At 42.5% G+C, this 17246-nt stretch overlaps 1 protein-coding gene across 25 annotated transcripts in view; it reads left to right on the forward strand.

Moving 5' to 3' along the window:
* The window catches only part of KCNMA1 (potassium calcium-activated channel subfamily M alpha 1), a 752929-nt gene that overhangs the window by 476075 nt on the left and 259608 nt on the right, over positions 1–17246 (forward strand). The window lies entirely within an intron of this gene.

Below are 17246 nucleotides of genomic sequence, written 5' to 3' on the forward strand. Positions count from 1 at the left end.
GACTTTCTCAGATCAGGTATCTTGTTGGCACAAGGCAGTAACTAATATGAAAACCAGTGGAATATACCAGTAGTTCCAAATGGAAAATCCTCCGTGTCCTGCTCACCTTGCCCTGAGTGAATGAATCCAGCATCAGCAAAACAGCTCTTATTTATTTCCCTACCCCACATCTGTCCTTGAGGGCTATCACATAGGCGAGGAATGGCAAACAGGCAATGTTTCCATCATCAGGCGATGCCAGCCAGGTAGGCCTGTGACTGACCTTATTGAGTGGATGAAAGAGCCTTGGAGAGACTGCGCCTCCTAGAAGCATAGGCTTGTAAGTCAAGAGCAGGGTGTCAGCTTCCTGTGGAATTTCATGGTGAGAGTGAAAGCAGACCTAAATTTTGAGCTGTTGAGTCTCCTGCTTGAACATTCAATTCTTAGCTTGAAAGAAATCTCAGTGCCAAAGGGGAGTATCCATAGGAGAGGAGTGGCCTCCATGACAAACAGAAACTGGGGTGTATCAGGATGGCTTGAGTTTACGTGTATTTGTAAGACACACAGCATTTCTACAGCTCTTCTACTGCCTGAAAGCATTCTGTGAGTGCTATTGTATTTAATCAACTCTGTGAGTAGGGCTTCTTTTTCTCCCCGGTTTGGCAGATGTGGATAAAGATGTTCTAAGAGGCCTGTGATTGGTCCCATATCCCACACCTGGAAGGTGGCATGGCCAGGGCTAGAATTAAGGGTCTTTTTACCAGTCACATTACCACTCTGATATGAGAGCTATAGTGAGGCTCTGCCTTCTCAGTGCTGACTAGTTTAGGTGTATGTTCAGATGAGGTGAATTATTATCTGGTTTGGGAACAACATGTATGTGAGAGTTGAAAGCAAAGAGATGTGCCTGTTCCATGGGACTTGCTGGAGAAATGGGACTTGATCTGAGCCTTAAAGCACAGGTGGGGTTTGACTCAATGGAGTGAAGAGGAGAGGGTGTTCCAGACAAGAGGAAAAGGTAAGCGGGAGGAGGAATTTGCGTGCTGCTTTGGGAAGCCAGTAAGTAGACTAGTTTGGATGTACCTGAGTGTGTGTGTGTTGGGGTAGGTGATGGATCTGCTTTGGTGGTGAACGTAACTCAAGTGGATTCACCCCGTAAATGGCAGGCTGTCGGAAGCCCCCTTTGGGGAAGACCAGGGCCCTGGAGGAGAGCCTTCCCTGTTACTTGGTTAAGCTCCTTCTCTTTGGCTCCCTCCTACAGATGTACAGTAGATGGAACTCATCCAGATACCATCTACCCACTCCTTCATTTCATGTCATTTTGTTTCATTCAACACACATTTATTGTGTACCTGCTATGCTCCAGGTACCATGTTAAATCTTAGTGAAGTTACTAAAAGGAGTCCTCAGTATTTAGTGAATTAATACACGAATGAAAGAACAAAAGAAACGGGACAGTAATTTAAGAAGAAAGAGAAAAGGCAGTGATATAGTAGAAGAAAAGAAAGAAAGGAGGATTTGGTGATACTGGACTATTTTTTTCCTAATACAAAAGGAAGAAATGCAGTGGCTTTTCATAACTGGCCTAGAATGCCATCTTGGGGGCTTAGGAAAAAATCAAAATGTATTAGAGCTCTCTTTAGACATTGGCCAGCTTATGACAGCATCTAAAATTGCTGGTAAAATTATGATCTTGTAATTCATAATATGTATTATATATTACATATTATGTAACATTTATTATGTAATACATATGTAATATATTGTATAATAATATATTATGTATTATTATGTATTACATAATATGTGTAATATATTCCTTAGCATGCAGTGTGACTTATGGACCAAGTCAGTTGCTTTAAAAAGGAATGGGGAGAAAACTCACACAACAGGAAGTTCATAAAGTGTTGTTATTTTTAATGTATAGTTCTTTCACCTAAAGCTCCATTGATAGGAGGGGTGGTGTGCTGCGGGTCAAGGTTATCGGCACAGTTCTTGCAGTGCTGGCTGGGGGTGTAAGGATCACTCATTACTCTTACACGCTGGGGGCCAGGCTGCAATATCCAGAGCACAGAATCCCACCCGCTCTCCCCTAAAGAGAGCCATCACCTTGAACCCCTTCTTGTGCTGAAATTATACCTGAGCATCGACCAGAACTTGACCTTGACTTGCATTAAACCCAAGCAAGGAACCTAACTTCCTCTGGGAATCATCTCTCTCTGGAAGATGAAGGGTCTCTGTAGGACAGTTGTTAGGAGGCCATAAATGGGATTTTCACCACGTTTTTTAAGTCAGCATGGTTTTGATCCGTGTTATGGAGCTAGCAAGGGAAGGAGCCAGGAGCAGGCTAGGACCCGTGGAGGAGGGACTGTGGGATATATCAGATTCATACAAGTCTTCCTTCTGTGAGAAGAGGAGACCCTGCAGCCCAGTGATGAGGGGCAAAAAGCCCTGCACAGGAGTCCAGAGAACCAGTTATGGTCCAGGCTGGGCCCCTGCCAGTCTCGTTGACCTCGAACAACTCACCTGTGAAAAGGACACGAGCTCTTGCCTTTGCTCCCTAAGGGAGTTATTATGAAGATCAAAGGAAATATTATCTCTTTTAATGCTAAGCCAGCGGCTAGGGTCGTTATTTTTCTCTTGCTCTGCCTGTTTCATTTTCCTCTTGTTGCACGCCATCCTTTTACCTCAGTGAAGATTCTCAAGGATGATGACCTGACTCAGACTTCCTTCCGTCTCAGTGTATTTTCTTTTGTTCAGTCTCATTTCTGTCTTTCCACTTATTCCTGATTGTTTTCTCTGAGCCTGTTAGAAATCTGGTCACTTCCCTGTGTAGGACCTGTTCATACTCCTCCTTTGACGTGATCACAGGCTTCTCTAGATCAGACCCTTAAATTCTCCTGACTCATTTCCTGTCTGCCCCTAACCCACGGGGCACCAGAGGCAAGGAGAATGGAGGCAGCTCATTGCTGAGCAGAAGGGCCTTGCTGGGGCATTTGGGGTGCAGGTGACCAGAGGCCATTGCTCGCTGCACTGGTCCTGGAGAGGGTACCAGGATGCTGTCCCTATTAAAGGCAGTGGGGCTTGGAGGACACTGCGGTGTCCTGCTCAGAACCTCCCAGCCTTTGGCCATCCCTGAGGAACTTGGCCTGGGATGATGGTCTTTGACTTTGGTTGGTACGTTGCTTCTCCAAAACCCTAAACGGGCTTCCAGTCCCTACAAGATCAGCTCTTATTTTATTCCAAAACGAAGAAGGTTTCATTTTATGGGATTGAGTAAAAGAAGTCTGGACATCTTAATTGTATGTTTCCAAAGTAATTCTTTTATAATTTTTATTAAAATGACACATTGTCATATAAAAGAAATGGAAGTAACACAGAAAATGCAAAGAATACATCAAATAAACTAAAACATCATAAAATTTTAGATAACATTAGGTGAAGATCATTTCAGACGTCTTTCCACACATTAGATAAATGAATGTTAGATAAACAGAAATTCATATAAAATGAGTTCATACTACACATGCTGTTTTAAAAATTAAAATGTCAAATTTAAGTTTATTTGAACATAACAGGAAAAAAATTGAACTGAAGGAATCGTTAAACATCGGTAACTTTTAGTTCCTAAGACGTGGGTATGATTAGGAGAAACCAGTTAGGAAAGCTAATGGAGGTGGAGTCATGCTTTAACTTTTTTTGTTCATTTGATGTAATAATGATGAACTTTCTGTTGTGAAAGGAAAGTTACCACATTTACATTTCCTCCCACATGCTTTCCCCTCACAAATTAGTTATTTTTAATTTGTCAAGGTTTTATAACATTCTCTTCTGGAACTAGAGTTCCCATTTTCATTTGGTCTTAATTAAGTATTTTAAAGTGTGAAGTACTCACCCCAGGTCCTGTTTTTTCAGAGCTTCTTCTTACTGTTTTAGAGAAGATGGTAGTGGGGAACGAAGATCCTTGGATTCAGGGTTATTCAGGATGAAATCTCTGGTGTGGGAGGTGTGGCTCTGGGGAGAGGAGGCCTGAGCAGTGACTGATCATGGACTTGGGGGATGTAGAACAGTGCAGGAGTGTTGTTGGCCTCTGGAGCTGGACTGCCTAGCCTTGAACCCTGCTCCATCACCTAGTTGCTGGGTGAGCTCGGGCAAGCTATTTAACCTCTCTGTGCCTCAATTGCTGCATCTGTATAATGAGGACAACTACTGCCCCCTCATCTAGGGTTTTGTAGGGATGAAATGAGTTATTTAAAAATGCTCAGAAACGTATCCGATCCACTGGAAGTGTTTCTCTTGTTAGAAAATCATGCTTTTTGGAGACGAGTATGTAGCAGGCGAGAAAGCATGTTCTCAGAACTTTATACTCCTCTCCCTTCGCTAATCGTTTGCAGGGATCTTTTAAGATGTCAAATCCTTTTCAATCCAGTCATGTTATTCACTTGCTTTAAACCCTTTTATGCCTTTCCTTTTTCTTTTCATTTTTTTAAACATCTTTATTGGAGTATAATTGCTTTACAGTGGTGTTACTTTCTGCTTTATAACAAAGTGAATCAGCTATACATCTACATATATCCCCATATCGCCTCCTTCTTGCATCTTCCTCCCACCCTCCCTATCCCACCCCTCTAGGTGGACACAGAGCACCGAGCTGATCTCCCTGTGCTATGCAGCTGCTTCCCACTAGCTATCTATTTTACATTTGGTAGTATATATAAGTCTATGCCACTCTCTCACTTTGTCCCAGCCTACCCTTTCCCCTCCCCGTGTCCTCAAGTCCATTCTCTATGTCTGCATCTTTATTCCTGTCCTGCCCCTAGGTTCTTCAGAACCACTTTTTTTTTTTTTTAGATTCCATACATATGTGTTAGCATATGGTATTTGTTTTTCTCTTTCTGACTTACTTCACTCTGTATGACAGACTCTAGGTCCATCCACCTCACTACAAATAACTCAATTTCGTTTCTTTTGATGGCTGAGTAATATTCCATTGTATATGTGTGTCGTATCTTCTTAATCCATTCATCTGTCGATGGACACTTAGGTTGCTTCCATGTCCTGGCTATTGTAAATAGAGCTGCAATGAAGATTTTGGTACATGACTCTTTTTGAATTACGGTTTTCTCAGGGTATATGCCCAGTAGTGGGATTGCTGGGTCGTATGGTAGTTCTAATTTTAGTTTTTTAAGGAACAGTAGTTCTCCATAGTGGCTGTATCAATTTACATTCCCACCAACAGTACACGAGGGTTCCCTTTTCTCCACACCCTCTCCAGCATTTATTGTTTGTAGATATTTTGATGATGGCCATTCTGACTGGGGTGAGATGATACCTCATTGTAGTCTTGATTTGCATTTCTCTAATGGTTAGTGATGTTGAGCATTCTTTCATGTGTTTGTTGGCACTCTGTATATCTTCTCTGGAGAAATGTCTGTTTAGGTCTTCTGCCCATTTTTGGATTGGGTTGTTTGTTTTTTTTGATATTGAGCTGCATGAGCTGCTTGTAAATTTTGGAGATTAATCCTTTGTCAGTTGCTTCATTTGCAAATATTTTCTCCCATTCTGAGGGTTGTCTTTTCATCTTGTTTATGGTTTCCTTTGCTGTGCAAAAGCTTTTAAGTTTCATTAGGTCTCATTTGTTTGTTTTTGTTTTTATTTCCATTTCTCTAGGAGGTGGGTCAAAAAGGATCTTGCTGTGATTTATGTCATAGAGTGTTCTGCCTATGTTTTCCTCTAAGAGTTTGATAGTGTCTGGCCTTACATTTAGGTCTTTAATCCATTTTGAGTTTATTTTTGTGTATGGTTTTAGGGAGTGTGCTAATTTCATTCTTTTACATGTACCTGTCCAGTTTTCCCAGCACCACTTATAGAATCGGCTGTCTTTTCTCCATTGTATATTCTTGCCTCCTTTATCAAAAATAACGTGACCATATGTGCGTGGGTTTAACTCTGGGCTTTCTCTCCTGTTCCATTGGTCTATATTTCTGTTTTTATGCCAGTACCATACTGTCTTGATTACTGTAGCTTTGTAGTATTGTCTGAAGTCCGGGAGCCTGATTCCTCCAGTTACGTTTTTCTTTCTCCAAAGATTGCTTTGGCTATTCGGGGTCTTTTGTGTTTCACTACAAATTGTGAATTTTTTTGTTCTAGTTTTGTGAAGAATGCCATTGGTAGTTTGATAGGGATGGCATTGACTCTGTAGATTGCTTTGGGTACTAGAGTCATTTCACAATGTTGATTCTTCCAGTCCAGGAACATGGTATATGTCTCCATCTGTTTGTATCATCTTTAATTTCTTTCATCAGTGTCTTATAGTTTTCTGCATACAGGTCTTTTGTCTCCTTAGATAGGATTATTCCTAGGTATTTTATTCTTTTTGTTGCAATGGTTAATGGGAGTGTTTTCTTAATTTCTGTTTCAGATTCTTTATCATTAGTGTATAGGAAGGCAAGAGATTTCTGTGCATTAATTTTGTATTCTGCTACTTTACCAAATTCATTGATTAGCTCTAGTAGTTTTCTGGTGACATCTTTAGGATTCTCTGTGTATAGTATCATGTCATCTGCAAACAGTGACAGCTTTGCTTCTTCTTTTCCAATTTGAATTCTTTTTATTTCTTTTTCTTCTCTGATTTCTGTGGCTAAAACTTCCAAAGCTATGTTGAATAATAGTGGTGAGAGTGGGCAACCTTGTCTTGTTCCTGATCTTACTGGAAATGCTTTCAGTTTTACACCATTGAGAAGGATGTTGGCTGTGGGTTCATATATGGCCTTTATTATGTTGAGGTAAGTTCCCTCTATGCCTACTTTCTGGAGGGTTTTTATCATAAATGGGTGTTGAATTTTGTCAAAAGCTGTTTCTGCATCACTTGAGATGATCATATGGTTTTTCTCCTTCCATTTGTTAATATGGTGTATCACATTGATTAATTTGCATATATTGAAGAATCCTTGCATTCCTGGGATAAACCCCACTTGATCATGGTGTATGATCCTTTTAATGTGCTGTTGGATTCTGTTTGCTAGTATTTTGTGAGGATTTTTGCATCTTTGTTCATCAGTGATATTGGCCTGTGACATCTTTGTCTGGTTTTGGTATCAGGGTAATGGTGGCCTCGTAGAATGAGTTTGGGAGTGTTCCTCCCTCTGCTATATTTTGGAAGAGTTTGAGAAGGATAGGTGTTAGCTCTTCTCTAAATGTTTGATAGAATTCACCTGTGAAGCCATCTGATTCTGGGCTTTTGTTTGTTGGAAGTTTTTAAATCGCAGTCTCAATTTCAGTGCTTGTGATTGGTCTGTTTATATTTTCTATTTCTTCCTGGTTCAGTCTCAGAAGGTTGTGCTTTTCTAAGAATTTGTCCATTTCTTCCAGGTTGTCCATGTTATCGGCATATAGTTGCTTGTAGTAATCTCTCATGATCCTTTGTATTTCTGCAGTGTCACTTATTGCTTCTCCTTTTTCATTTCTAATTCTATTGATTTGAGTCTTCTCCCTTTTTTCCCTGATGAGTCTGGCTAATGGTTTATCAATTTTGTTTATCTTCTCAAAGAACCAGCTTTTAGCTTTATTGATCTTTGCTATTGTTTCCTTCATTCCTTTTTCATTTATTTCTGCTCTGATCTCTATGACTTCTTGCCGTCTGCTAACTTTGGGGATTTTTTGTTCTTCTTTCTCTAATTGCTTTAGGCCTAAGGTTAGGTTGTTTATTGGAGATGTTTATTGTTTCTTGAGGTAGGATTGTATTGCTATAAACTTCCCTCTTAGAACTGCTTTTGCTGCATCCTATAGGTTTTGGGTCGTCGTGTTTTCATTGTCATTTGTTTCGAGATAATTTTTGATTTCCTCTTTGATTTATTCAGTGATCTCTTGGTTATTTAGTAGTGTATTGTTTGGTCTCCATGTATTTGTATTTTTTACAGATCTTTTCCTGTAATTGATGTCTAGTCTCATAGCATTGTAGTTGGAAAAGATACTTGATACGATTTCAGTTTTCTTAAATTTACCAAGTCTTGATTTGTGACCCAAGATATGATGTATCCTGGAGAATGTTCCATGAGCACTTGAGAAGAAAGTGTATTCTGTTGTTTTTGGATGGAATGTCCTATCCTATAAATATCAATTAAGTCCATCTTGTTTAATGTGTCATTTGAAGCTTGTGTTTCCTTATTTATTTTCATTTTGGATGATCTGTCCATTGGTGAAAGTGAGGTGTTAAAGTCCCCTACTATGAATGTGTTACTGTCGATTTCCCCTTTTATGGCTGTTAGTATTTGCCTTATGTATTGAGGTGCTCCTGTGTTGGGTGCATAAATATTTACAGTTGTTACGTCTTCTTCTTGGATCGATCCCTTGATCATTATGTAGTGTCCTTCTTTGTCTCTTGTAATAGTCTTTATTTTAAAGTCTCTTTTGTATGATATGAGAATTGCTACTCCAGCTTTCTTTTGGTTTCTACTTGCATGGAATATCTTTTTCCATCCCCTTACTTTCAGTCTGTATGTGTCTCTAGGTCTGAAGTGGGTCTCTTGTAGACAGCATATATATGGGTCTTGTTTTTGTATCCATTCAGCCAATCTGTGTCTTTTGGTGGGAGCATAATAGTCCATTTACATTTAAGGTAATTATCAATATGTATGTTCCTATTCCCATTTTCTTAATTGTTTTGGGTTCGTTATTGTAGGTCTTTTCCTTCTCTTGTGTTTCTCGCCTAGAGAAGTTCCTTTAGCATTTGTTGTCAAGCTGGCTTGGTGGTGCTGAACTCTCTCAGCTTTTGCTTGTCTGTAAAGGTTTTAATTTCTCCATCAGATCTGAATGAGATCCTTGCTGGGTAGAATAATCTTGGTTACAGGTTTTTCTCCTTCATCACTTTAAATATGCCCTGGCAGTCCCTTCTGGCTTGCAGAGTTTCTGTTGAAAGATCAGCTGTTAACCTTATGGGGATTCCCTTGTGTGTTATTTGTTCTTTTTCCCTTGCTGCTTTTAATATGTTTTCTTTGTATTTAATTTTTGACAGTTTGATTAATAAGTGTCTTGGCGTATTTCTTCTTGGATTTATCCTGTATGGGACTCTCTGTGCTTCCTGGACTTGATTACCTATTTCGTTTCCCATATTAGGGAAGTTTTCAACTATAATCTCTTCAAATATTTTCTGTCCCTTTCTTTTTCTCTTCTTCTTCTGGAACCCCTATAATTCGAATGTTGGTGCGTTTAATGTTGTCCCAGAGGTCTCTGAGACTATCCTCAGTTCTTTTCATTCTTTTTTCTCTATTCTGCTCTGCAGTAGTTATTTCCACTATTTTATCTTCCAGGTCACTTATCCGTTCTTTTGCCTCAGTTATTCTGCTATTGATGCCTTCTAGAGTATTTTTAATTTCATTTATTGTGTTGTTCATCATTGTTTGTTTCATCTTTAGTTCTTCTAAGTCCTTGTTAAATGTTTCTTGCATTTTCTCTATTGTGTTTCCAAGATTTTGGATCATCTTTACTCTCATTATTCTGAATTCTTTTTCAGGTAGACTGCCTATTTCCTCTTCATGTTAGGTCTGGTGGGTTTTTATCTTGCTCCTTCATCTGCTGTGTGTTTTTCTGTCTTCTCATTTTGCTTATCTTACTGTGTTTGGTGTCTCCTTTTTGCAGGCTGCAGGTTCGTAGTTCCTGTTGTTTTTGGTGTCTGTCCCCAGTGGGTAAGGTTGGGTCAGTGGGTTGTGTAGGCTTCCTGGTGGAGGGGACAAGTGCCTGTGTTTTGGTGGATGAGGCTGGATCTTGTCTTTCTGGTGGGCAGGTCCACGTCTGGTGGTGTGTTTTGGGGTGTCTGTGGACTTATTATGATTTTAGGTAGCCTCTCTGCTAATGGGTGGGGTTGTGTTCCTGTCTTGCTAGGTGTTTGGCATAGGGTGTCCAGCACTGTAGCTTGCTGGTCGTTGAGTGAAGCTGGGTGCTGGTGTTGAGATGGAGATCTCTGGGAGCTTTTTGCCGTTTGATATCATGTGGAGCTGGGAGGTCTCTTGTGGACCAGTGTCCTGAAGTTGGCTCTCCCACCTCAGAGGCACAGCACTGACTCCTGGCTGCAGCACCAAGATCCTTTCATCCATACAGCTCAGAATAAAAGGGAGAAAAAGTAGAAAGAAAGAAATAGAAGAAAGAAAGAAAGGAAGGAAGGAAGAAAGGAGGGAGGGAGGAAGGAAGGAGGGAAAGAAGGAAAAAAAGAAAGAGAAGATAAAGTAAAATAAAGTAAGATAAAATATAATAAAGTTATTTAAAGAAAAAATAATTATTAAGAAAAAAATTTTAAAAAAGGACGGATAGAACCCTAGGACAAATGGTGGAAGCAAAGCTATACAGACATAATCTCACACAGAAGCATACACATACACACTCACAAAAAGAGGAAAAGGGGAAAAAAATCATAAATCTTGCTCTCAAAGTCCATCTCCTCAATTTGGGATGATTCGTTGTCTATTCATGTATTCCACAGATGCAGGGTACATCAAGTTGATTGTGGAGCTTTAATCCGCTGCTTCTGAGGCTGCTGGGAGAGATTTCCCTTTCTCTTTGTTCTCACAGCTCCCAGGGGCTCAGCTTTGGATTTGGCCCCGCCTCTGCATGTAGGTCGCTGGAGGGCGTCTGTTCTTTGCTCAGACAAGATGGGGTTAAAGGAGCCGCTGATTCGGGGGCTCTGGCTCACTCAGGCCCGGGCGGGGGAGGGAGGTGTATGGATGCGGGGCGAGCCTGCGGCGGCAGAGGCCGGCGTGACGTTGCACCAGCCTGAGGCGCGCCGTTCATTCTCCTGGGGGGGTTGTCCGTGGATCCCGGGACCCTGGCAGTGGCGGGCTGCACCGGAAGGGGGTGTGGATAGTGACCTGTGCTCGCATACAGGCTTCTTGGTGGTGGCAGCAGCAGCCTTAGCGTCTCATGCCCGTCTCTGGGGTCCGCGCTTTTAGCCGCGGCTCGCGCCCGTCTCTGGAGCTCCTTTAAGCGGCGCTCTTAATCCCCTCTCCTCGCGCACCAGGAAACAAAGAGGTAAGAAAAAGTCTCTTGCCTCTTCGGCAGGTCCAGACTTTTCCCTGGACTCCCTCCCGGCTAGCCGTGGTGCACTAATCCCCTGCAGGCTGTGTTCACGCCGCCAACCCCTGTCCTCTCCCGGCGCTCCGACCGAAGCCCAAGCCTCAGCTCCCAGCCCCGCCGCCCCAGTGGGTGAGCAGACAATCCTCTCGGGCTGGTGAGTGCCGGTCGGCACCGATCCTCTGTGCGGGAATCTCTCCGCTTTGCCCTCCGCACCCTTGTTGCTGTGCTCTCCTCCGTGGCTCCAAAGCTCCCCTGCCCCACCCCCCCGCCACCCGCTGTCTCCGCCCGCGAAGGGGCTTCCTAGTGTGTGGAAACCTTTCCTCCTTCACAGCTCCCTCCCAGAGATGCAGGTCCCGTCCCTATTCTTTGGTCGCTTTTTTCTTTTGCCCTACCCAGGTATGTGGGGAATTTCTTGCCTTTTGGGAGGTCTGAGGTCTTCTGCCAGCGTTCAGTGGGTGTTCTTTAGGAGTTGTTCCACGTGTAGATGTATTTCTGGTGTATCTGTGGGGAGGAAGGTGATCTCTGCGTCTTACTCTTCCGCCATCTTCCCCTCACCCTCGAATAGAGTGTTTTTTATTTGACAAGAAGTTGAAGCACAGTATCATCTGGCAGCTTTAATATGTTTAAATATCCCTCAAATTCAAGCGACAGTTACGCATCAGCCAGCTGTGATCTTCATCTAATTCATCACCACATTCTTCTCAGAGATCATTCGATTCGGCAGTCTCCAAACTCCAGAACTCCACACTCCAGAGGCCCTCCATTCGACATGCTGCCTCTCCCCTTTTGCCCAGGTCCTAAGCCGATGTATTTCTGATGTATTTGTGGGGAGGAAGGAGATCTCTGTGTCTTACTCCTCTGCCATCTTGAAGGTCTCCCCTTTCCTTGTTCTTAAACTAATACCCAGCGTCCTCCACACAGCCTACAAGGCCTGTCCTGGGGTCTCCTGCCCTCTCCGAGCCCCGCTGACTGCAGGCGGGGGGCGTCCTTGCCCTTTGTTGGCTCTGAGCACTGTACCTGCCACTGCCCCTGCTGGACGCGGTGCTCTTGCATCTCCCCTGGGTGGCCCTTTCTCACCCTCAGTTCTCACCCATCTCTCACCTCCATAGAAAGGCCTGGTCTGTCTGACCACATTGTCTAATGTTCCCCCCATAGAAGTTTGTTTACTTTGTGACCATGTGTAGCAGTTTGTAATTATTTGTTCTTATAGTCTGTCTGCCCCTCTGGACTGTAATTCCTTGAGGGCTGGGCTCATGTCTGTCTTATTCAGTGCTACACAGCAGAGAGTATAATGCCTGACACCAGCAGGGGCTCAATAAATAGTTAATGAACAAAATATTTATCTATGTACCTATGGATAGGTATATAGTAGTACAGATATAGATATAGATCTATATATACCGATATAGATCTATATATACAGATATAGATCTATATATCTTTCTATCATCTACCTTTCTATGTCTACCTATCTATCAATCTACTTACCTACCTATATATACGTTACTTTTCATTTCACAGGCTTATGTGTTAGAGGATTTGGGTGGAAACACACACACACGCACTTTTTAGAGATCAGAAAGTAGCAGGCTGACTTCATACACATACAGATAATAGATAATCACCAAGTGGCTTGAATTATTCAGGTAGCATTCCTACCTGCTCATCATCCCATTTTCTCTCCACATGACAGTTATCTGAGTCAGTACGAACTTGAATCAGGACCCTTGTGGGAGTGGTTAGAGCAGGAGACTTGAAAGGCAGGTGACGTTCATTGAATGTCAGCTGTGTGCTACATAGTGTTGGATGCTTTGTGCTGTATTTTACTCGATCTTTGTAGCAACCTACAAACTAGAGTCATTTTACCATTGTACAAATGACACTGGGAAGATTATTTAATCTCTCAGAGGAAATAAGTGGCAGAATCAGGACTGGAGGCTCCTGCCCATTAGGTAATACTGCAGATTGCAAGGAGCCCTTTCTTCGGAGATACGATCTGAATATACGGGTGCCAGAAAGAGTAATTTCAAATTGCAAGCTAACACCAGCATGAGCCCAAGAAATGAAAAGTAAGAGAATCATCAGTGTGGGTTTGAGTTCACCAGGAAAGGAGGTGAAATCAAGAGATTTGGGTGGAACTAAGGAAACTTATTTGTCAGCAGAATTGGGGGCAGGGGTGGTGAGCTGAAAAGTATGGAATGCTTTCCTGGGTAAAATTCATCAGTCTCAGGCCTTCTTTTCCTGAAATGTGCATCGTGGAATTGTGGGTTACAGAGAAAGCTGCTAAGCATTATAGAAAAGGAGCGCTGTGGTAAAGTAAGTTCGGGAATTCCTAGTTTAGAGGATTTCTTAACTGCAGGAATTCTCAGAGCCTTTAATATGTTGGTGCACATTGTCAATTTCCAAGGGCAGAGCGTGGCATTTCTCTGGGCCTTTGGTGTCTTCAGATGCCCTTGGGCCAGTGTACTTCTGCCTGACATGGACCTTTGGTGACTTCAGATGCCCTTGGGCCAGTGTACTTCTGCCTGACATGGCCTTCCCGGGGTGTCAGGGAAGAGCCTGACCATCACCTTTTTCTCTCATAATAGCAATAGGCCCTCTGGAAATGGAGGCACAGTGCAGAGAGCAGTGATGATGCCAGGTCATTTCTAAATACTGTTTCATTTAAGCCACACAAAAACCCAGGTAGGTTTTATTATTCCTTGGGCGACATGCCCTGTTGGGTGCCCCTACCCATATCCTGTTGCCCTTACCTATCCTGCAGGTGGAGGTGGCTGGATTTTGAATTGTCAGCATCAGCATTTCTTTGTCTGAGATCTTTCTCCAGTCACTGAAGCCTGCTTGTGGGCTGCCACCAGGTCATAAGCACTCGGGAATGAATGCTCCCCTCCACCAGTGGGAAGCTCTGCATGTACCTTCTACACAGGCTGCTGAGTCTCCCCGCAGGATTCTGCTCCAAGGGGCCACAGTGATACTTGCTTGATAAACTCTTCATTGCTGCTTCTTTCCCATCCCTTTCTCATGTCCCTACTCCCCTATTGGTGTTTCCTGAGATCACCCCCCAAGTAAACTATGTGCAAATTCTTTTCTCAGGTTCTGCTTTGGAGGAAGCCAAATTAAAATATCCCATTTTACAAAAAACAAAAAAGCAAGACAAAAACATAATTAAAAAAAACCAGAGTCTCCAAGACGTTGCAGAAGGTAGCTCAGCTCACAGCTTATAAATGATAATGCCAAGATTTAAATTTAATCAGTGCATTTATTGAGCACCTACTATATGCCTGGCAGTAGCCTACATGATGAAATGACAGGACGAAAAAGAACCCTCTGTTTACTGAACAATAAACAGAAGTAAATTAGTCCAGACCTGTCTTCAAAGTCTCTGCCCTTAACCAGAGTACTCTACAAATTCTCCAAGCATAGACATTTGACCCTTTCTAAGCTAGGAGACCCATGTCATTGTGTCAGACCCATGGTGACCCCTGTGTCAGAGCTGATATTCAGCTCCTACACTGCCCTCTAGGCCGCTCCAAAATGTATCAGATAAAGTCTTTTGGTTCATGATAAATGCTGGAGAAAATTGCAAGGTTCGCTGACTCAGTGATTTTCCTGCTCAGTGTAACATCTTTCTTAATTAATGAGTTGCAGTTAGCATTTATAAAAAGAAATCATTCTACAAGATGAGGCCACTGAGATGTAACATCTTGTTCCAAAGCTGTCCTCCTGGTGTGAGTGGGATCATTCGGAAATTAGGCATCTTAATAAGCCTAGTGCTCCAGCATCAGATGCATCTGGTCCAGCTGGGCGGCCAGGCTCTGAGACAGACACAGGGAAGTTTACAGGCGTGAGTCAGTGTTCCATAGACAGTAGCCTTTGTTCATGGTTATTAAGTAGCTACAGAAGCTGTAGATTTATGAGAATGATTTTTAGTTTTCCTTTTTTGGCTATTTTAAAAATATTATTTCTTTGTTCATGAGTGACCTCTAGAAGCACAGAGACAAATAATTATAGAAATTTGATGTGAAAGAGACATTAGAGATTACTACTAATTCTTCAAGTTTCTTGCTTCCTCCTCCCCCCTCCCTCCCCCATCCCCCTCCCTTCCCCCAACTTCCTTCCTCCCTCCCTCCCTCCCTCCCTCCCTCCCTCCCTCCCTCCCTCCCTCCCTCCCTCCGTCTGTCCCTTCCTTCCTTTCTTCCTTCCTCCCTTCCTTCCTTCCTTCTGGTGAGAAACCTAAATCATAAGGAGAGAAAATGACTGGTCTAAGGTGACAGGGTATGCTGGAGCATTCCTGAAACTAGAATCTACTTAGTTCAAACTGTCATACATATGTTCTCTCCATACCCACCAGAAGCCTTAAGTTTTTATGCTTTTTATTGTCTCCTCTGTCTCTCTCAGCACTTCTGACATAAGAATCTAATGAAAGGAAGTCTAAATTGTCAACCAGCATAACGTTGTTGCATTATCCGTGGGTTTCTGTCCTGTGGACCATGCTCTCCGCACCCTTAAGCTATTCACAGTCTGTTCCAAAAAAATGATTATTCATTTGCTGTTTTTCATTTTTGCTTTTTTGTTATTGTTTGTGTGTCATTACAGTAGGGACCATGTCTTACGGTGTTTCTAGCCCTAACAGCTCCTCGAAAAGGACCAAACATGTAATAGCAATGCAGTGAATTATTGCTGATTATTTCATTTCTTTTATCGATATTCTTCCCCTTTGTTTGCTGGGTTTGAAACTGGTGCCCACTGATTTCCTCCCTTGTCCCCTCATGCAGTCAGTGAATTGGCCTCAAGGAAGGCATCTGATGGAAGAATAGGAAAGGGCTGGCCTCTTTTACCCCTAATTGAATAATCAGTCCAGAATAATGGTGGGTTGATTTTATTTGCAAACCCACACCTCAGGCAGTGGGTAAAGAAAAACAGCATAAGTAATAATTCGAGTGTGTTGTTCATTTACATCCTCAGTACATCTGTGGCAGGAAGAATCCACTTATTGTTAATGATAAAGGAGTGACTCACCTTATTTATTTTCACATAAATCATGTTTCGGCAGCGTTTTCATAGTCCCAGACCAGCTTGCTGCTTTTTGTCTTATCTCTGAGTTTGTCCCTGCTGTGGATGAGCTGTTTCGTAGAGATCAAGCATCACTGCTTAAGTGTGATCCATCTTCATCAGTGAAGTCATATACTGTAAGGACTTTCGAGATGTTATCTATTGCCACATGACCGTTAAGCAGATGGTTTTGTGCCTCCTGCCCTCATTCTGTGAAAGAATGGCGATTTCAGTCCTCATCTCCTGTCACTCAGGCCGAGATGGGTGAAGCTGATGGAACTGACGGGGGTCACTGATGCCTGCCATTCAAACTCAGATCAGGGGCCTCCTTGTGCTCAGGGACAAATCAGGGTTAAGGATGCAGGCTGAGACTGCAGATGGCTTATTTCACTAAGCAGTGCTAAATCTGGGTTTGAACCGGGCAGCCCCACAGCACAAGGTCTTGTCTAACAGATACTGTAACTGCCTGAACCGGTTGGCAGAGGTTTTGAGTGTAACAAAGGGTTTACGAGCTAAGCCCAACTTATATTCATTTCCTCATTTCTTCAACACATATTTAATGAATGTTACCATGTGCTGGACACTGAGGATATGAACAGAAGGAGACAGAAGTTATATAGCTATTTATTTGTAGGAAAAAATGTGCTGATGAAAAAAGCACACGAGCCAAGGACTTTGGAATCACAAAGTGGGACTTGCTAACTTGCTTTTGATCTGAACGAATTGTTTTATGCCTTTAACATAGCTGTATTCAGGACTTACTAAAAACATGATGCACATGGGGAGGGCCATGACAGTCCATCCTTTGGCAGAAACTCTTTCTCCTCTTAGGTTAAAAAGATTTCCACATCTTCACAAATCAGAACCAGAGATGCGAATCACCTTTGTTCAGCAAGGGAAGATCATTTTAAGCAAGAGCAATGTGCCCGGCTGTGCATTACAGATTATACACAAAGAAGAGAGACAGAGCCCCTGACCTTGAGGAGTTCATAGTCTGAAATGTTGTATAAATGCCTGAATTAAGCTAGGAAAGTGGAAAGAGCATGATATCAGGCGCTAAAATGAGTATTACAGGGAACCGAAGGAAATACCAAGAGTTACTAACTGGAAAAGGCACCTGTTGGCAAATTATTCCTTCCTCCCGTCAAAGT

The sequence above is a fragment of the Phocoena phocoena genome, chromosome 16, assembly GCF_963924675.1.
Source record: "Phocoena phocoena chromosome 16, mPhoPho1.1, whole genome shotgun sequence".
Taxonomy (NCBI): Eukaryota; Metazoa; Chordata; class Mammalia; order Artiodactyla; family Phocoenidae; genus Phocoena; species Phocoena phocoena.